The 22,492-nt window shown below is 37.6% G+C and overlaps 1 protein-coding gene across 8 annotated transcripts in view; it reads left to right on the top strand.

The window, feature by feature from the left end:
- Positions 1–9,014, top strand: part of LOC131694063 (protein pangolin, isoforms A/H/I/S-like) — a 55,625-nt gene extending 46,611 nt beyond the window's left edge. For all 8 annotated transcript variants that reach the window (XM_058982428.1, XM_058982435.1, XM_058982432.1 and 5 more), the window contains one exon: positions 8,840–9,014. The gene's annotated coding sequence lies outside the window, so the exon portion shown is untranslated. The remainder of the gene's footprint in view (positions 1–8,839) is intronic.
- The last annotated feature ends 13,478 nt before the right edge of the window (positions 9,015–22,492 follow it).

Genomic DNA, 22,492 nt, shown 5'->3' with positions numbered 1-22,492 from the left:
TAGCAGGCGGGCAGACAGGGGTTTGCGTTTGGTGGTCGACCGACGGCGACGATGTTGGCAGCAGAGTAGCAGCAACACATGCGAAAGCGATAACGTTTTGTGCCTCCCCTCGATTCGACCCTGGTTCCGACCGAAACCATCAGATTGCTAGATTTGGAACGCGCAGTTATAAGTGTTTTAATCTAATGAAGCGCACAACCTGCGCGCGCGGTCATTACGCGAAGCAATTTTTAAAACTAACCGAGCACGTGGTACCCAAGCACGTAGCAAGTGTGAACCGACTGGATGGGATTGAGGGATTATTATTTATGTTAGCTGGTCTGGATTTCTTCCGGGACCCCGGCGAATAGTTGATCCATCTGGCAGAAACTCACACGCTGATCGACGGAATCGCTGTGGTAGTGTTGCGTGATTTGTGTAGAGTATGCGCGATAATGGAAGTATTTCACCTTTTTTAGTGTGTAAATATTGTTTTTTTTTACTCTGAACGAAGACGGTCAGCGGTGGATCTGGACGGGCCCGAGGGGGAAAATGTAAATACAAAGCATCCATTAGGGGCAACGTGAAGCAAAAGTGCTGTTTTCAAAAGTACTAAAGTAAACAAATATTGGTCGCGGAGAAGAGTTTCGGAATCAATAAGCTTTCGAGAAGCGAAAACAAACTTTGGATCGAAGCCGATGGTGGTTCGACCGGGAGATTGATTCGGGGTTGAAGTGCTAAATTGAAGCATCAATCTGTGTTTTTCTTGATTAATTGCTGTCGGCGAACGGATCGTCTGGTAGGAGGAGCCTTGCGCAACCCGAAACATTTCGATTCAGCTTGTTTTCAAGTATGAACGGGAATATGGCGGAAAATATCACGAAACTCTACCGAGTAGATTAAGGGTGCTTATTCATATATTTGGTGTAAAGTAAAATGATTGGAAATTATCGAATTTGTAGAATTATTCCTACACACTCACTTCGAAAACCTGATACTGGACTGTCAACCTCAGGTGCATTTTGTTCTAACATCGAGCTATTTCTGCAGTCGCCTTTCCAGTGTTCTTTAACTTCCGCTTGGTAATTGTCCAATACTTTTCTATTTGACGGATTTGTTCTATTGGCCGTCAAACACAGATGGCTCGTTGCTTAGCCATAGCCGTCAATATGGGAGATATGGCACCTGAAAAACTCAATTAAATACGTGATGTTATAAATAGAAATACCGCGCGTGTCTTTTTCAATCATTCGTCGCTCGCCTGCCAAACGAGCAATATCTTGACTGGAACGTCCGGATAGTGAAACGAATGGGTATAGAAATGCTATGGTCCCATAGACCATTGTACGAAGCGGCGTCCTGTCTGCCATGGGACGCTCTCGGCTCGTGATGCACGCCTCAGGTAGAAACCTTTTCATGGAATTATGCATGTTCCCACAATTCTTCGCGTTGAACTGTACACAAGTACAGGTCTTGAGAAAATATTTTGCGGCTTGATCTGTAGAGGCATCGTAGACTTATCGTGAGTTTTCAAACAACCGCAGAAAACGGTAAGAAACGAAAAATTTTGGTCAAAATTGTTAAAGTCACATTTTAGTTCGCCATATTGGAATCGCCTTTTTTATATTTGTTTAAACTGCGTACAATCTCATTTAAAAACAGTTCAATTTAAAGACTTTATCTTTTGACCCCTCGAGAAAAAAACCTTTTTCGTGGGAGGAATGACCTAAAAATCTACAAATTCTTTCTATTCACTTTTTTAGTGAAGCCTTAAAGTGGGTGCTAAAACATCGCTCTCAAAGTTTGAGATCGCACCAGTACCTCAAATTTAATTTCAAATTTTTACCCAATCTTTAGTCATTCCTCCAATAAATTTAATTTACTTTAGAGCAACATTATTAGTTTCGTGTATCAGATCGATCCTGAGGCTGCAGGATGTACGCAGTTTTGGAATTCCACGCGCACCCAACCTTAGACAGAAAGTCACCACGGGCGCCATTTAAATAAAGACTAAAATATAAGCTTTTTGAATCCAGAAACTGTTTCCTTCTGTGTGTTTTGCTGGCCCACAAAAAACATCCAAATTTTGCTTACTATTTGGTCATTTGTATGAGAATGTTTCCCTGAATTGTTCTACAATGAAGAGCAATCGATTTGGCTCAAATTTCCGTTTGGTGTTTGCGTATACTCATATTTTTTAACCTTATCCCAGGTTACTGAAAATCTCCAGGTGAAGGCATTATCAGAGATGTAAACCCGATTTCGGATATACGTGATACGTTTTTATCACCAAGGCATCGGATAACATACTTCTGTGGGTATTTCGAAGGCACGGACGGACTCAACTGGGTTTGTACTTAATTAAAGGCGGGAGTTAGTTGAAGATTTTGGTGAGTGAGCAGATTGAGTAACCAAGAATGGTTTTTATTTTTATCAGAGACTTACGAGCATTAGTTTTTTATACCGATGAGTTTCAAAGTTTAATTCAAAGGAAAACAATCACATCCCCAGCAAAGCGTTTTAATCTACTATTTCAAACAGTTTTGTTTAGAACTTTGAAACTGATATATACTGCCGTTTTGTTTGTTGTTTCACTTAACACATATTTAGAATTATTATGTTTGAACAAAAAGTATTCAGCATACTACTCACAGATTCGATCGACTGTGGAAAATAATTTCGAGTCAAGTAATAACCGAAGGACATGTTCAGAAATGGTTCAGTTCTAGATTTTCTGTAATAAATAATATTACTATTAAAGTAGGTACAGTCGTAGCGAAAATCGTCCTGGAGAAAATGTTCATTTTTTTAAAGTGCTTACATATTTCAGAACACTGAATGCGATGATATTTTTTCTCGAATCTGACAAATAACGGTTGAAGATATTTACTAAATTTGAGAAAAACATCTCAAAGGACTTACTTGGACAATTTATGCCACAAGTTAGAAGGGAAAAACTTAATTGTACGTTGAAGCCTCCATTTACGAATTCTTTTTTTACGTAATATTTGATTTACGTAACTTTTTTACGAACTAAAGAGTTCGAGAACTATTTTTTTACGAACCAAGCTCGCAAAAAAGAAGGAGTTCATACAGTGCAGTATGTTGTTGTTCAATTGTACATATTCTTAGCTAATTATTACTAATAAAATTTGGGTGTTTCCGGTATAGGGTTGACTAGTGCATGACGGAAATCGATGATTGAAGCCATTTTGAGATCCAAGATGGCGACTTCCAGTTTAGCTAAATTCACCATAACCTAAACAGTATGGGTATTTTCGGAATAGGGTTGACTAGTGCATGACGGAAATCGATGATTAAAGCCATTTAGAAAACCAAGATGGCGACTTCGAGTTTAGCTAAGTTCAATATAATCTCAACAAAGTATTTTTGGAAAAAGGTTAACTAGTACAATGAGGAAATCGATGTTTGAAACCATTTGGTATTCCAATATGGCGGCTTTCGGTTTAGATCAATTCACTATAACCCCAGTGATTGGGATATTTTCGGAATGAGGTTCAGTACATGACGCAAATCGATGTTTGAAGCCATTTCAAAATCCAAGATGGCGACTCCTGCTTTAGATGAATTCACTATAACCTTAACAATGAGAGTATTTTCGGAATAGGGTAGACGAGTGTACGACGGAAATCGATGTCTGAAGCCATTTTGAAATCCAAGATGGCGAATTCTAGTCTAGCCTAATCTACACATACACAGCCAATACATGTAAGGGTCCTGGAAAATTTCAAACGTTCGCCTACAATTTTTTGTCAATATAAATGTTTGTGGCACATATGGTATGCGACACAATCATTAAAGCGGCCAGGCCAACTGTGCAGCGTACAAAATGAAGATGATTCAAAATTATACGGCAATCAAATTATGCATTTAATGAAGAATTCAATCAACAAATTATTTTTAACCTTGAATAAGGATGAAACGTGGACAACCGTACCGACCGTTTCAATTTGATGGGTGTTTGATAAATCGTTGGGAGTGACTTGGCTAAGAAGGTTAATGTCACTCCTTTGGTCCTCAGATTCTGGGATGGGACAGCGGTATTTAGCCCTGCCCTGGCTGATGGGCCTAGGATATAGCGCCTTTACTCGCTCTAAATCCAAGGTTCAGGTTTAGATAAATTATAACCTCAACAATACGAATATTTTCGGAATGGAATCATTCTGTAGTAGATACAGTGAAGGCCCGATTCTAGCAGCCCTCGATTTTGTCTACCTTTTGTTTATCTACGAATTTGACAGTATTTGACCCGATTTTGTCAGCCTTGTATGAAATTTAATTTGATGGGCTCTAGCAGACGAACCAAGCCAAGTTCAAGTAAATCCTTTCTTGAGCATATTTTTTCTTATTTCAAAGATGCAAAATATGCAAAATAAAAATATCTTTTCTTTTATTTTGCACCGGAAGGCTCCTTTAAGGAAAATTTATACTAAATAATAAGAAAGGGATTTTGAGACATTCGGAGGACCAAAGAGAAATATTTTGACACCTTCGTTTTATTGATAAGAAAGGAAAATTTGTCTCAATTTGATCAATATCCCTGTTCTGTAAGCATAAAATTCACCAAGGGACTGATATCAACAAGTCTTCACTGTATATAGGGATAGATATAGTGATGATATATGAAATTTTGCTCAACCGGATTTCGCATTCTTTGTCTTCAAAATGACGTCTCTAATGTAGCTGATGATTCGTTTTAGACAATTAATAATATACTTCCCGATTGGGATGACACATGTAGACAAACAAACAACTTGCTTTCAACTACATTGGATTCGGTCAATTTGTAACATGTAGAGCAAACAGGGGTAGCCACAAGTGATAACCTGAATAGTGGTCGCACTGGCAAAGTTTCCCCCAACAAAAAAATGACTCCGCTCATCGATTTCCGCCATCTACTCGTCAAGCCCTTCCAAAACTTCCCATATTGTTAGGGTTATCGATAACAGTGCTCAGCCGGAACTCGCCATCTTAGATTTCACAAAAAGGCTCCAACCTTCCATTCCAACATCTACTCGTCAAGCTCGTTTCAAAAATACTTATACATAATTGTTAAATTTTGGTCGGTGTTAAGTCAGACCGGACTAAGTCGCAAAACATAAAAAAATGAGATAATGATAACACTGGGTAAAGAATTTCTTCAGCTACATTCGATTTTTGCCAGATTTGAAATATGTATCCATAAACAAGAATTATGGCAAAAAATATTTTCCAATTATAAGGTAAAGGATGCTGCGATTCAAACTTTAAACCTCTTTTTCTCGAAATCAATATTTTGTCACTTTGTCCGGTCTGACTCAACACCGACCTTTTGTGAACTGCTTTGACAAAACCAATTTTAACGAAAATGTAAAACACAACTAACAGAATTGACAAAATTGACAGTAGTGACAGAATTGACAACATTGACAGAATTGACAGAAATTACACAGATGGCAAAATTAACAAATTGGCCAGAATCCCTCAAATTGTCAGATTAAGCGTCAAAAACTGGGTGAATGACCCTATTGCGAGCTCTACTCGTTAAAAAAAACAATCATTATATTGCTTTGCTCTCCTCAGATGATAAGATTCGAGTGCCTACATACACACACACAACCTTCGTCGCCCATGTCCAAGTAAACAAAATCAAGATATTACGCAAACTTTTCCAACAAAAGTCGAAAGAAGAAAAAAAAATCAAGCAAAAGGAAGGCAAAACAAATTGTCACCCGCCATCAAGTCAGCCAGCCAGCCAACCAGTCAATCAATAACTGTCAATCATTAGAACATTACCACCAGTCAGAGGCAGTAGAAAATCGAGGCACCTCCTCCAACACCTTCGCCGTTACTATCACTGGTAATCAATCAACGAGTAAACAAAATCAGCCACAACCAAATGCAATCACGTTCACTTCCACCTATCGCTTGGAAATTGTGTACTGCTGTCAGGAAATTGAGATTAACGTGTTTTTTTTTAAATCAGAGCAGGGAGAACGGGGAAAACAAATCAATGATTAGGACTACACAAACAAATGAAAGCAGCAGCAAAACACCAAACTTCCAGCAATTCAGAGACATCACTTGTTTACTCGATTCCACACACTCGCAAACCGCGAACAGCTTCAACTCCCGAGCCCTCGAAACGTTCTTTTTACCTTCTATTCGTTAATTTAACTATTTGGCGACGAGGTAATCAATGCTAAATGCCAGAGCAAACATTCAACCCTGGCACACTACGGCAACACCATAAACAATGGATGATGAGAGCCGAATAAAAAGTGCGAATGAGATAGAAAATCAAATTAATGAAAAACTAAACAAAGTGCGACAAGAGATAGAAAAAAAAGCTAACATTCCTCGACCAGCGACCAACAGCCAATAATACGAGCGAAAGAGAGTGAGACAGGTTTGAAAGAGTTGAAGCTGTTAGCTGTCATAAGTGATTGAGTAAACGACTGAAGGGTACGTCTCTCGTACGTCTCTTGTCAAAAAACGTGGTCTTCTGTGGGCCCGATCGGGAGGGTAATGAACAAACAAACAAAAAATGGGCGAAACAATGTGCAATATTTGTGGTGGTTTTATCTGGGGGATTTTTTTGTGTGTCTGTTGAAGAAGAAAACCGTTTACACGACTATGACACGTTAATTTCGATTGCTGACAACAGTCGACACCGATAGATTTGAGTGTGCGTAGCCGTACAGATTTTGTCGATCGCAGAAGGCCGGTAATTAAAATGAGCACGTGTTAGAGAAGGTACGTTCACAGTTGAGGCTGCAGATTCATGTAACGCTAGTTAGAAGACATTCCACTTGACTACGATAGAAAATCAATAAGTAGGACGGAAAGGGGAACAATTTTGTACTTTTCGTTGAAATATCCCCTATTCAATGCTACCAACTCAGTGAAATAGTAGGTAACACGCTTGTCGGCAGTTTTGTAGCAGTGAGTGTACCAACACTTGATAGGAATGCGATGCGCGAGAAAACGATCTCTTCTTATTAGTAAAGTAAGCAAATGAAATGCATAAAACTGATAGACTTTAATCTGATTAATGTAATAAATATTAGTAAGGTTTTAATAAATTTAAAATCGAAATGAAAAAAGAAATAATGTGCTGAGCGTAAACGAGAAGCGATATAAACAAAAACTGAGATCAATAACGAAGTGCCAAACTAGTGGCTTATTTATTTATTTTTTACACATATAAATATGAGATTTACAGCTAAAATCGCATTAACGAAAACGTGTTTTTAATGCTGTTGTTATCAATTCAGCATTAAATCAGCTCACCGAGAACACGGAGACAAAACACAAAAACATACACACACACAATCACGACACGAAACCGTCGGCCCAAAAGTGCACACAAGAATTACCATCTGTAGAAAAAATGAAAAAGAAAAAGAAAACGACAAGCCAATGACGACGGGGGTGGCGGATTAACAGCAGTATCAACGAAAATGTGGTTCTCTTATGTTTTGGTTTGACGTTTCAACAGCAAACAAGACGAAAAAGGAAGAAGCTCGGAAAACCGCGCCAGAACCGGAGCTTCTTTCTTTATCATCTTGTTAACATATATAAAATAAAATAAAGGATAAAGAGCAAGAAACACGAGATAATAAAAAAAACAAGCGCAGAGGAAACGAGTCTCTATCGACATTATAAGAACAAACTCGCGCACACAGCGAAACATAGGGAGAGGCAACAAAACCGAACAGAACCAAATCGTTCTCGGTCGCAGGTTCTGTTTGCCATAAAGATACTTGTTGATGGATAGTGGGCAAAAGCCAGAACCCTGTTTGTCATGTTTTCACACCGATTGCTCTGACGTTCGACGTGTTTTACCCACTATCCGCGAGCAAGTTTCTCTAAATTACCGCCTGGCGGAATCTGGCGCACCGAAAGGCTTCACATGTTATGCATGCATGTCAACAAAGTCGTACAGGTTGTTCAAGGAGAATGAATGCTCGCACGCCACCCGACCGACCGACCAGTCAGTGGCCAGTGCAAGCCCGCTTACCGACTGTTTCAACTTCTATATTCTGAATTCTAATCAGTGCTCAAATTAAGTCCCCGCTTCTCGGCTTCCTGATGTTCGTTTCTGAACTCTCATGGCTAGTTACGATTCCTAAAATATTAAACTGTGTGTACGACTGGCTGTGAGACGGATCAACGAAACGATCTCAGCAACCCGAGCCAGGGACCGGTAATGAAGAGAATCAAACTACAACCGAAAACAAACGCTGAAAAGTAATAAAATAGATTTTATTTCGTTTTTTTATTATTTAAATTCTTCTAATATTTAAATCAAGTTCATAAAAAAATACACCGAGAGCAGCATGCAAGCCAGTAAAATGCGATGAAAAATGTCCCCGACTGGATTCCGGTATGTGTCCGAAGGGAGTCGAACGAGTGACTTGTTTCGTCGTTCGTGTGGGAAATACGAAGCCGTCGAATCTTGCTTTTTGTCCTTTTTTTTGTTGTTACTCTGTCTCCATGGCCATCACGACCAGAATATGTAAACCATTAAAAATTGTTGGAAAACGAAACTGCTGCTTCCAAAACTAATGAAGATAGAAACGAATCATATTGTAAAAAATATACAAAAGTCAGTGTCTTCAAAACAATTGTGAAGGAACTATGGGTGAAGAAAAACTTTTAAAAAGTTGTAGTTTATAAACAAACAGAATCAAAACTAATTCGTTGCAGAATGTTGAGTATTGGAAAACGATTGATAATTTTTATATGAATATATTTGTAGTTTCGAGCGAATGAGTGCGCGAGGTTCTTTAAACAGAGAGTGTAATATCCATTAACGTAGGGAGCATATTTTTCTATTATTTTTACTATTGATTAGGTAGTTAAAAACAAAGTATAAAACAATATCAAAAGTGACGTTAAGAAAGCAAAAACTTGAAGAGGAAAGTTTAAAAATATATAGTTAATGAATGCTGAAAATTCTAGTTGATAACTGTAAACAGTTTTTTCTGTAATAAACTTCCAGTAAACATAAGAAAACAGCTGTAAATAAAAATAACAATAATTATATTTAAAAAGTATAAAACAATTATTTCATTGTAGCAAATTAGTTCCACCGATGACAGTCGAATCCGAAACGCCACAGCCCTCCTCCGTCCCCGGTCGTTAACTGTGCTGTAATCGCGAGCACAAACATCGGACCTTTTAATAACTCCTCAATTAACCTAAGCAGGCAACAGTTTGCTGGGCCACCCACGCCAAAAAACAAAACCGCAGAAACCACTGCTGCTGTCTGTGTGACAACGTCGAAAATATAAACACGCAAGCGAACGGCGAAAGAAGCGCAGCGTTGTTTGTTGCTGACAAGCCGGAATAGCAGGCAGTGACTATTAAAATTCTTCGCTCGCTCGCCGTCCTTCCTTCCCCGCAGGAAAACCCCTACAACCAACAACCGTGGTGGACCTAACCTTCTTTATAGTGTTTTGAACGGGTGTTGACTGGCTCTAATAACAACAACAACAAAAAAAACACAGCAAATTCGCACTATATGGTACCGGTTCGGCCAGGTCCAGATTTCGACGCCAAGACTCGGTCGTAAAAGATATCGCGGAAATATATTTGGCATGATTGCAATAAAATTTTAAATTGGCTGTTTAAATAGTGTCACTCGACCAGTTGCTAATTGCGGTGTCCGGCAAAGCCGGGAAGCTCGTCCGATGGTAAGTAGCTAGCCGATGTTGAGATAAGCAAACTGGTGGTCGGGTCGTTACCTTGTTGGAAACATGAGCTATTCATGCGCGATTCGGCAGGAAGATGAACAATAAAAGGTAGGTTTTTCTTTACCATTTAAAATTTCATATGTTTCAATGTTTTCTGAGTCTTTACAAAATCGTATTTGCTAGTAAGTATCGTATCAGCTACGACACGGAAAAAATCCGTTCATAAATTCATGGACTGAACCTTTTACGAAAATCGTGACCAAGTTCCTAAGATCATGGATGATGAACCTCGTATTAATGTCAAATCGAGCGAGGTGCGTCTTTCATATTATATACAAATCACAATCACGAATGTGTTTTGCTTCTTTAATCCGCAAAAGCAAAAACTACGATAACGATCCAAGTTTATAATTACTTTGCTATAATAGCTTTATTTTATCAAATAACAGATTCTACTGCTAAGCAATTTTGCAGCTTGTACTATTTTACACAAGTTTCTCGCTTACTATGTAACGATTATTTGCTTTTGAAAAAAGATATAATGAATTTTCCAAAATAAATGCACATGACAAAATACTAACGTAAACGATTTTATGGGGTACATTTGTACCCCAGACAAACTTTAGCGTGGTTAGGTTGGTCATGTGAAACAAATGAGTTGCACCTGTTTTAATGAGAGATTAATAATCAAATTGATTTTTTGATAAAGATTGCTGGCAGTTTAAATAAACCATAACGGAATAACAGGGATTTCAAATAGCTCTGAGGTACCCGGGGTGGGGTAAAGGGTGAAGATTCTTGTTCATAATTTGGAGATGCGCTCCCAAATAGCATTTCTAGTTTTATATCACACTACAAGTACAATCTAAGACTTGAGGAAGGCTTTAAGAGTACCATAGAACCTTAAATATTACTAGGGGTAGGTGTGTATAGGGTACACCAACTAAGAGAACCGACAATTAAAGCTAGATTTTGTTCTACCTATTCCAAAGCTGTTACTGTTGCCGCGTTGGAATAGATAGACCAAAGTCCATAGTGAATATCGTACATCTTCATCATTTCAGGAGAATTGTTGTGATATTCGTAATCTATCACACATTGCCGTGACATGTTATTCTTGATTTTTTATCGGATTTTTCTGGCAGAGTAGTGTGGTTTATGTTCATAATTTCATTTCCGAAATTTTTATACAGGTTGTGATATTTAAGTCACAAGTAGAGTGATCTGTGCTCATGAATACAGTATTTTAGTCATGATTTTTTGATATTTTAGTCATGAGTAGTGGCATTTATGTTCGTGATTTCGAGATCTTAGTCACGACTTTTGTTATTCCAATGCACTATATCGTGATAATTTATTCTTGAGCTCACTTTAGAATTTAATACGTGAAGTATGGTGACTCAGGTTATTGTTTAATAATTATTTTTACTCGGTTTATGAATGAGTGACAATATGAACAGGATCACAACAGTGTGATGATTTGTAACTCTATAATATATTTTTGGTACTCAGCGCACTTTTCGGTCTCTGTCCGGATGTCATATTGGACCTTATGAAATGAATAACGATGTTCAGGGTAAGGGCATCCCGATCAGAAACACATAACAGAAATATTTCAAAAATTTATCTCACGTTGTGACTTGTTATAAATTTCTGTTATTTTAACTACTAACGAGATCAAATTTATAACACAATATGTTACAAAAATTGTGTTCTGTTATAATCTTGTTATTTAATTCTGATCGGGATAGCGCTGTTGGCAAATCGATTACCTTGCACGCAGCTCACCTTGGTTCGATTCCCAACCCCGCACATAGGGTTAGAATTTTTTCCTAATAGTTTTTTTTTTTGTATCGATTCGAGTGTGTATCTTCGTCGCGAGCGGTTGACTCTCGTAGAGCTCCCTTCGAGTCGGTTAATTTTCATCATTTTTGGCACAGTTTACTGTCTCCCGGTTATTAAAAGTGTTAATAACGGTGCAATTTAACAATTATACAAAGTGAAGTGGTTTATAAAAGCATTTTTCGACATATTTTCGACAGACGCGAGTGGTGACAGTTTGTGAAAATTAAATTCCGGCAAATGAAAAAATATCTTTTCCTTGCATTACGGGCCGTCGATTCCCGATGCAAGGACAATAAAAGTGTACAGAAAACATCTAGAAACACAGTGTACATTGTAAAAATAGTGAAAAATGGTTTTTCAGAGAAAAAAATTCGATCCGAAAAGTGAAAAAAATATGGCAATAAGAAAAATTGACATTCAAATAATTTGCGTTTCACCAGCGACTAGCGACTACCAGGTGTCGCCCAAAATTCTTCGCCCGAAAAATAGGTGGCAAACCTGCCGGTCGGCGATCAGCAAATTTCGTCCGCGTCCCTTGTCACCTATTTTTATTGAGTGTTTCATCGGCGGTGCTGTCTTTAAAAATGAGCCGCCTTGGATATTCAACTGTTTTTTTACTGTATTATTTTATTGCAAATGAGTATAGGTTTTGAGTCTTTTATATTCGGGATTGCAGATATTTTGTCGCATGTAAATTTTGGGTGTTCGTTGATGTGATGGCGCTGTAAGGGAACACGTATCTGCCGGTCGGCATACTTTTCTTTGGACTGAGCAAACTAATTTTTATGTTTCTTTAGGGTTTGTTTTACCAACGGGGGAACTGATTTACAGTGCATTCAATGTGCTTTGGGAAAACACATGGCCTTACTTGAGTGGAATGATGACTTCAATCATGTATAAGGTTTGAGCATTGACAATTCGCGAGAGGGATCGGTGACCGGTTGGCAATTACCTTCAGTAATGTCAGCACGAAGAATAAGTGTTTTGCTGTCATTTTCATTGAGCTTAGTTTTCTATTCTATCGCATGCCTCCACGCGAGTCTATTGATGGCATTTGGTCCTTAGACCGGCGACGACTGGGAGCTATCAGCCTTCTGCCGATAGTAGCAGAATGAGAGTATGCGATATAGCCGAGAAAACAATACCGTAAAAGTTGTTCGGAAATCAGTGCCAATAAGACTTTAATTTAACTAGTATCGATGATCGCGGGTCAATACGTACTGAAAATTCGCCGCGTCTGTTTTAATGAATCTAATTTCAAGTTCCGTTATTGGTAACAAGCCCGTGCATCAGGTTAACGATCCTCTGTATTTCCCTTCAATGTTCGATATAATCGTTCGTATACGTGTATTTCACAAACAATCCGATATTAGAAATAGGAAATACTTTCGTTGATTTATAACATCTAGAGCTATCATAACTCTCTGTCTGTATAACGTTTTATCACTCGTTTCCAACCCAAAAAATATATCGTAGAGAAGGAATAGCGAAATTAGTCTAAATAATGTCGCAATAAATAGTGATCGGGCCCATTACACAGATAAGATTATCTTTTCTAGGCAATACTCCCACGATCGGCTGTGTGGATGTGAAATTGCTTTTGTTTAGAAAACAGGATACTCTCGGTAGATCTTATTTTTCGAGCGATCGTGTTCTCGAAAACTAACTGCATTACTACCTAATAAACTATGCTATACAGGTCGCATCGCTTGCTTGGAGCGAATCCTAGACCCTATTCCCTTCCAAACCACCAACTCCGCGATACCTGTGGAAGATTCTGATAAACCTTCTGTATAAGATTCCTCATTTTATTCAAACGATCGCCGGGTAAAATCAGCACCGACATGATAGAAACCACGAAAAAATTCGTTGTGTGATTGAATATTATTAAAAAAATATAAGCAGTGCTCCTTATAGCCGGCTATCCGGAGTTCAAGGTGCTTATTTTGCTAATCGTATTAATACAACAAATGATAAATTTCCCAAATTCTCGGCAGCCGTCTGCCCAGAGCAATTATTACATGATAACGCTATTGGCACACTTACTAACAACTCTCCCCATCCCGTGATACATGTGGAGATGCAGAGGATTCCTCGGTCTCTAGTAGCAACATGTATCGGACTAACATTCCTTCCTTCCCCAGAAGATCTGCATTCGGACGTGGCCGGCGTCGGTATTGATCAGCATGCAGGGATCAGAATAGTTTGTACAATGTGGCTCATCATGTTATTCCCAAGCATGTTGTTCCAATGAACATTTTGCAACCTAATTTGGTTCTGGTCAATAACGGAGTAGCAACTACGGGCGATCTCTTATGCTTATGCTTATGCTTATGCTTAATAGTTTTTTTTGTATCTGCTGCTCGCACCTGTTACTAATAACTAGAAGCGGAATAAAACTATATATTTTATAAAAACACAAACTTTGTGGCATAGTTTAAGTGAAAATTTCAATGTGCAGAGTTTCATGAAATTGAAAATGGTTAGGGATATCTTTTAAATATCAGAAATACTCGAGAGAGATCGTGAAACATGTACTAGGAATCATAAACAAGTTCACGAATCCATGAATATTTTATGATTTTGTGAACTATTTCACGCGCACTCATGGTTAAGTGTGACTATTATACTAGAAACCATGAACCAGTTCACTCTTCTATGAATAAGATTTCATGATATTGTGAACTATTTTACTAGCACAAACAATGAGTTATGAGTAATATAATAGAAATCATGAACCAGTTCCCCGATTACAGTAATAATTAATTTTATAATTTTGTGAACTATTTCACGAATATGAATGGTCAGTTGCAACTAATTTGCCACGAATCATGAATCAGTTTCCGTATGCATGAAAAATATTTTCCGATTTCGTGAATTTTTTTCACGAACACGAGGCAGGTCGTGACTGTGAAGCATGAACCAATTCACGAATACATGAATTATATTTTATGATTTTGTAAACTATTTCACGTGGACGGATATTGCATCGTGACTGATATACTAGAAATGATGAACTAGTTCATAACGATTGAAAAGATTCATGAATAATATTTAGAGTTTCGTGAAATGGTCCCCACAAGAAAACATGTTTTGATTTTTCGAACTAATTCACATCAACGAAAAGCAGATCTTGTCCAAGATGTAATAAATCATAAATCAGTTCACGTCGCATAGTCGGACTCCGAATAATGTTTTAGAAATAATGTTCATAAAGTTGTGAACTATCTTGTATAGAAAATCGATTTGGTAATGACATGGCGGAAACCGTGACTGAAGTTCACAAAATAAAATCAAATATTTATACTAATAATAGCGTTATCCAGGAGCTACTGCAGGGAAATTTAACATAATTATAAAACATATAATTTTTGTTCATGGTTCTGATTTCGTAACGTAAAAATGTGATTGTTCGAGAATTCATGGCACTTTTTTCACTATTATGGGAACAATTTTTTCCGTGCATGTAAATTGGATTCCAGTTTTATTCAACAAATTTTAAATTTGTAGTACACAACCGGTAAAAATTGAACCTGGTGGACCTGGCCGGTGTCACGCTTTTAGTCTAAGGGACCATCCATAAATGGCGTAGCATTACATGGAGGAGGAGGGAGTTTTGTATTGTGTGATGATGTGTGATGACAGGGGGGTAGGGGGTCATGTCATGCTACGTAGCTTTTTTAAAGGGGAATAACTAACATAGCTTTTCATTTAAAAAAAAAATGCGTGGACAAGGGGGAGTAGAGTTACCGTCAAGCTACGTAATTACCATGGGGGTATTTAGAAGTTTGTGACGAAATGCTACGATGGGGGAGGGGGGTGTTAAAAATCACTCAAAAAATGCTACGTCATTTATGGATGGTCCCTAAGTGGGTAATAAGATAATCATAGGGTGAAGGATCTAATACTAGAAATTTGCCGTATTTTTGCTATACACACACACTTGAACTATAGGGTAGTAGTATACTTCCACACTGATATGAATGTTGCCTTGCATGAAGCGTGTGCTTGCCCAAACTAACATCTTTAACGATCCACTGTTTCGAGAAGAAAGAAGTTCAGACAGATCGATATCAAATGCTTTGCCTCCTCATAGCTAACGCGGCCCCCGTTCGAAATAAATTTTACGATTATGTCTCAGCAAGCTAATTGAATGTATCATATAAAAACTTTTTTCAAAATATTATTGAAGGTGCCAATTTCTTTGTTTTACTTTTTATTTTTTATTTTCAAACAAGAGGATTAAACATTAAAATATTTTTTATAACTGAACTAAGAAAATTTTACATCTATTTCAAGCTAGGGATACATCCCGATATACCAGGGGGGCAATATAATTTTATTAAGATTATGGATGTCAATTAGAGCTATTTCTATGAGTAATGGTTACAGGTGGGCATTTTTAACGAGTTTATTAAATTTAGCAATCAAAATCGACCTAGCAGTAAGATGAGACATTTCGTACATATATCACTGCTGGATCATTAATTAGTGTACAGAGCTCATGCGATATAGGCATCTAATTAAAGGTGAGATGGGCTCTATTTCGAGTTCTGTATGAATAAAACTTCGAATAAAATTAATAAACTATAGAAAATCGATAGAACAAATAAAATTAAGAATGTTATCAAATCCATAAAATTGGCAGAATGATTAATATAAATAAAATTAATAAAATTAATAAAATAAATAAATCAAATTAGTTCAATTCAATAATTTGATGCAAACTAACAAAATGGATGAAATGAATTAAAGGAATGACTGAATAGGATTGAACAAGACGAAGGAACTCAACAAAATGTACATGTTGGAGTAAAAATGAAATAAAATAAATAAATTTAATTGAAGAAATAAAAAAATTAAATAAACAAAATAAACAAAAAAAATAAAAAAAATAAAATTTCCTTACTGTGACGTCGCAATCGTGTGCGTAGATACAAGCCGCTGAATGATGGTTGATAGAATTTGCGGTCTTAGTAGCCTGGTACGCTCATTTCGCACGAAAGCGGTAAGAGTCACGAAAATTTAAAAAAAAATTACTATGAGCAAAAATGTTGCCAAAAACGAAACCCATTTGTTACCAAAAATGGAGCATGCCAAAAACGAAATCTTGCTGTATCTGTGTTTTCACCCAAACAAAAGTTATTCCATAAAATGGCAGCCTCAAACTTTCTTAAACTTAAACTTTTAAACTGTTATTTTTTCACTTTCATTTGTTACTTTAATCACGGTTTTGCCAAGATGGTGATTTTTGTTTTGAGGATGGCAAAAAAATGAAACACGTTGTATCTCGTTTCTAAAAAAAAAACTAGACAATGAAATTCCGCTATCAAAATTAATGTTTTAGAATGGCGCTTCCACGAATATGTACGACAGTCAGAAATTCTTACGATTTTCTAAAACATCCAGGGGTTTTAATTACCCCCACGGTTCTAATAACCCCGGGTTCCCCTATTAACACTAATGGATTTTGTGAAAGCAGTAATTATTTGCGCCATGATTTGCCCGTACTATTCGACCGAGCATGTGAGCATCAAATTAACTGCGACAGATATGTAGGAAATGTCCCAAAACAAAAAAATCGTCAGCGTTTTAACGTCGTCGCAGCTGCGACAAAGTTTCAGTGGTTCGTATCACGCAAATCGCTCGTTTATCCAGCCAAAGCCGTGAATATGGAACATCTATGCGACCCAATACAATACAGAGAGGTTATCTATATGAATCCCGCTTGTCCGTTTTCTACCATTCGTTGCTCACTAAGCAAACGAGCAAGATGTGGTCTGTACCATCCAGGCGGTGCAGTGGGGAGAAAATGCTATGAGTTTTAGGTAGTGTTAGCATATAACTAATTTGAACCGAGTGCAATTTTTTTCAGGTGCCTATACAGTTGGCATCCGTTTCCTTGCGCTGTTCAATGTTGTTCTGCGCTCTTCACCCTGCTGTGTTGGTTTACAAACACGAACGAGTGTGTGCTAATGCGATTGGTTTGAGTGATGCATGCGATGTTCACTCAAGGAATTGTGAGGTACTCTATTGGTCTGGGTTTAAATTAACCCTCAAAAAGGCAAGCTAAAATTGTGACTTCAAGAAGAATCGCTCTTAAGACCCAATGAAATCAAAAGCATCTGCTATCCCGTTTTATCAGCGAGAGAATCGAAAGCCCGAAAATGCTCGATCATTTGTACTTCAAATTACAAGTGTATTGAAAATAGAGACCTGTAACTAATCGGGCCTCCGATACCTCTTGTTTTTAGGGTTAAATAAAACTAATACTTGTGAACTAAACTGGTTCGAGGTTGTATGGAAAAAACTAAAAACGATCCCAATTAGCCAGCACAGCACTTTTCGAGTTTTTTTTTGGGGGTTCCAAGTTATGGGAACGATTGGATTGGCTTTTCGGATTTGCGCATTGCGTTTGAAGTATGTATGGAAATTAGAATAAGAAAATGCACTTTTTAGCATATCCACTCATGCAGACCGCTATGTTACTAAAAAGGAAAAGTCAGGGAAAAAGAAGGGCTCCCCGTCAGAATCACACACAGCAATTGCAGACGAGACAGGCAATGTCGCCCACTAAAACACTGCCTAAGGCCAATTTCAGCGGGCCATGATTCTGAATGTGATATTTATTGTTCGGCTCAGATATGTGCAGGCATAGACTTCGTGATCGCGTGTATCATCGCGAAGGCCTCGAGCGTTTGTGCGTTAACGTGTTCAATAGCGTTTGTGGATCGCGTGTGTCTTTCGCATATTCGCGCGTGTTCTTGGATAATCGCTTGCAGACCGTGAACCTAATGCTTAATTTTTGGTGTGCGGCTCAGACGCTAGAAGAGAGTGAGACCATAGTTCCCGGTCATGTCGCAATGGATCTAGTCTTTTCTTATTTTTATTCGAAATCCAGGAAAATTTTGCATAGATAAAGATATAAATACCTTTCAGTTAAGTGAATTTAGTATTCTTTTAGGAGTTAATTAGTTAAAAGTTAGTGTTATTATTAGCATTTTCGTTATTTTCTTAAAATAGTAAATAAGAAACAGGACCACTATTATCAAGGAATTAATGCATCTCAGCAAGTTCTACAATTTGTTCTTTGGCTACATTCCATTATCTCTTTTAGTTTCGAATCAAAATCATTTTTATCACCTCGTTTTATATGCAAAAACAACGATTTCGAATCCACTACATTTGTGATGAAGTCATGCTGTGTTAACCGTTAAATTGCAGCGAAATGAAAAGCGACAGGGATAAAGTGTCAAAAAACAAGTTGTAGAGAATATGAATGGGCACCCAATGAACAATAGTGATGATAAATTTAGTTGGTTAATAATTAGAATAATTACAAAACTCTCCAAAAAACGGTAATTTTGAGTTATTTTACTAGTAAAAAGCCATTTAGTGCACTTAACTAAAAGATATCTGGACATACATCGAAAGGAAATTTTCTCAACTTTCCAAGGAAGCCCTGATAATAACGATATAACGCATATTTTTTAGATTAAAGCGTTTTAAGCGCTTGCAGGTCGATTATAGGAAAAATTTAGAAGTGAAATCACAAGGAAATGAGAAGAAATAGGAATATCATGTTGAAGAACAAATTATAAATCGTCCTCAAACCCATATTTTGGATAATAGATATTGCTATAATCATAATTCATTATTTTGAGAAAATTAACAAAAACCTCATCAAAAACACCAACTTTGAACTACTTTGCAACTAAAAACTAATTAACTGAAAGATATGAGAACACCATTCAATGGAAAATTTTCTCACCTTTCCAATGCAACAAAAAGATTTAAAATACGAGGTATACTTATCGAGTTAGAAGTATTTTAAGATAAATAATTTTTTTCACAAAAAGTTCAATAACTCTGTAACGGTTGAGATTTGAATCGATTCGAAATTCGATCGAAAAAAATCGATTTTTCAACGTGAAATATCCGGTGCAATAACACTGTTTGGAAACCAGTGGTATTTTTTAGCTGAATTTTGTTATTAATTTATGGAGTCTTCACTGACGACATTGTCATTTTCGGCACGATTTTAATCATCCATCTTATAAGGATAACATTAACGCTTTCATGCCCAACTTTTTTCTAGTGTATGTAGGGTTTCAAAATTAGTTTTCCTTGAAAACGGCAACATCAAGAAACACAAAAAGTCTTATTTCATAAAGATAGGTGTTTCCCCTGCAGTGCTAGAAGCTGCTCAATTTTTACCTTCCAATGCTCAATACAATTCTCCTAGAATATTTACAATAGTCCAATTGCATGGAAAACGTAGCCGAAGACAGACTGAATTGATAAGTTTTATCAGTTTTCAAAAATATTGCATCATTACGAAGGTATATGAAAAATTCATTTTCCGTCGTCAACGTAAACTGTCCCTGGCAGCACTGCTCCAGCAGAATCCAATCAGACTAATTGCAATAACTTCAGTTCTAGAACTAATCCTTGTAACTGTTTATGCTCAAATGAAAGGCAATAGTCACATTTATTAGCCTTACTTCTTTTTGCGAGGAAATCTTACCTCAATCAAAAGTTATAGCTGTTTACAAACGTTGTTGTCAACAAAGAATATGGGCATGAATGGGTTAAACGTTTTTATTTATTAGCGGTTATGTTTAAAAAACAATCACATATAAATTGTCCCATGATTATACAAACCTCGCTAATCAAGTGTATGAATGAATAGAACTGAAATCATTCAGCGTCTACTTCACTTTCGGGCAATCTGTTCATATTTTAAAAATATTAGAAGTATGCAAATAAACTATAGTTTATATTGTAACCCTCAGTGACTAAAATATGTGATATGCTTTGTAGAACTTGACTTTCTATTCATGCAGCAAATGAAACAATTCATTAAAATACTATGGATAATTCTAGTAGATAAATGTTCCTACTAGTTGAATCCAGGACTTGGTCAAGTTTCTCCAGGTTCATGAGGGATTCGAGATACCAAGAAACCTTCCTATATTCGGGACACAAACATAAGACGATGGGCTTACACCATCAGACTCGGGTCCATAAATTCGTCATTATTTTTAAATTCAACAACTATAAAATTCTTAATTTCGATTGTTTGAATTGAAACCAAAATCAGCTTCGAGAGACGTAAAACATGTGCATTAAATTGAAAATCATTTGGAATGCTACCATCGAAAAATTCATGCATCTCCTCGTATACCTTGTATCTACATACACATTACCAAAAGCCAATCCAGCCGATCATACGCACGCATATCTTAAGCAGTCACATCCTGCGCACGAGTAATAAACTTCGTTGGGAAATTAATGGATTTTATGTATTATTGTGTCCGTTATAAAAACAACTTTACGGCATCGAAATCCGCCCTGTCCCGTACACCGCATCGCTCGACCCAGTCACTATCCGCTCCGATATCTCGTCAACTGACGGCATTCAAAAGTGTTTTTACGGTTTTATCTACTTGCCTGCATTGCATTAATTTGTTCAGTGCGTTTTTATATGTTTCCTCCCCCGACAACCGACGCGATGCACAGTGAGGAAGACATCAGTAACCAGATCTTCGAACATGCCAACAAGTTGCGAGCGGCACTTGAGGCTCCCGGGGAAGGGATGATAATTTTTTAATCCTTCCTCAAGCGGTTTTTCCGTGTTCCTGTTCCTGTCGTGAGCAAGTTCTTCGGTAGCATTAAATCAGCTGGTTGCCAGCTCGTAACACGCTAGAAAAATTAGATGCCTCTTATTATCGGTCGTTATGATCGTCCCTCATCGTTCAGCCAGTAGCCAGACCTGGTCTTTCTTGGCTATCATTATCGTTCGGTCTGGCTGGCTTTAGTGCTTAGCCGAGTGGTGTAATCCTTGTGGGTGGCTCCTACGGGAATGGTGAAAAATACCGCATGGAGATTTTTTTTGCTAGATGGATTTATGAGGATTAGCGGAGATTTTTGTTATTTTCCAGTAGTCGTTATTTACCGACGGCTCAGGTAGTGCCGCTCGAATGGATTCCGGCAAAATAAAGGTCAGTGATTCAGCCTTTGCGGTTGAAGGTAATTATTAGGAGGCGGGACATTGTAGTTGAACTGCTATTAGATCAGATACTTTGTATTGAAGTTGGTAGAAATCACATGACGTTCTACACACCAAAAAAATCTGAATTTTAGCGTTGACGTAATTGCAAACATGACACAATTCAACAAACCGTAATTTACCAAACGACGGAACATTATCGTGTTCCGTTTAATTTTACATGAAACATATACTTTACATGCGCAATGACATAAAATTACACTTCCTACCATTCAGATTAAATGCTGTATGTGGAGTAAAATTACATGATTTACGAAATTAAACGTCATGTAAAATTAAAATCAAACGTAAAACTAAGTCATTTTTGATGCTCGTATATGTCAGGGTCAGGAGACGTAAATTTACACTATTTTTTCTAGGTGTGTAGGTTTAAAATAGTGCGAAAAATGTTTGTCTGCTAGACAGCTGTCAGTAAGAGCTTACACTCAATCCGAACATATCCTCCTATCCCTACTGACGGCTACGTGTATCACTGCATCCTCCTACCACCATACCACGAACTTCAACTGACAATGACGATGATCACGCGATGATCGGTGCGAGTTGCCTCGCAGTATGTATTTATAATCTCATATACATTCAACATGCTATCCGCTTCGCACTCATTGTCCTCCATCGGTTTCGGGTGCCAGGAGGATGCTTCTTACATATTTTTCGTGTCCGGCTCTTTCAGCCAGCCAACTCATCTCACATGTTCCCGTTCACAACAACGCACGTCGGCGGACGACCGCGACCGGGTCAGGTTTCTCGTCGAAAATGGCCATCCAACGGGTTCTACGCTGACCACCACTTTTAGCACCACTGCTGCCGACTGCCCCTGTTTCTTCCCTTCACTTTTGGCCCTTCGGTGCCACCGAGTGCTGTTGTGTGTATGTTTATATAATTGCTAACCATA

Source organism: Topomyia yanbarensis, chromosome 3 (assembly GCF_030247195.1).
Source record: "Topomyia yanbarensis strain Yona2022 chromosome 3, ASM3024719v1, whole genome shotgun sequence".
NCBI lineage: Eukaryota > Metazoa > Arthropoda > Insecta > Diptera > Culicidae > Topomyia > Topomyia yanbarensis.
The sequence above is the reverse complement of the archived record's forward strand: the minus strand, read 5'-3'. Positions and strand labels throughout refer to the sequence as shown.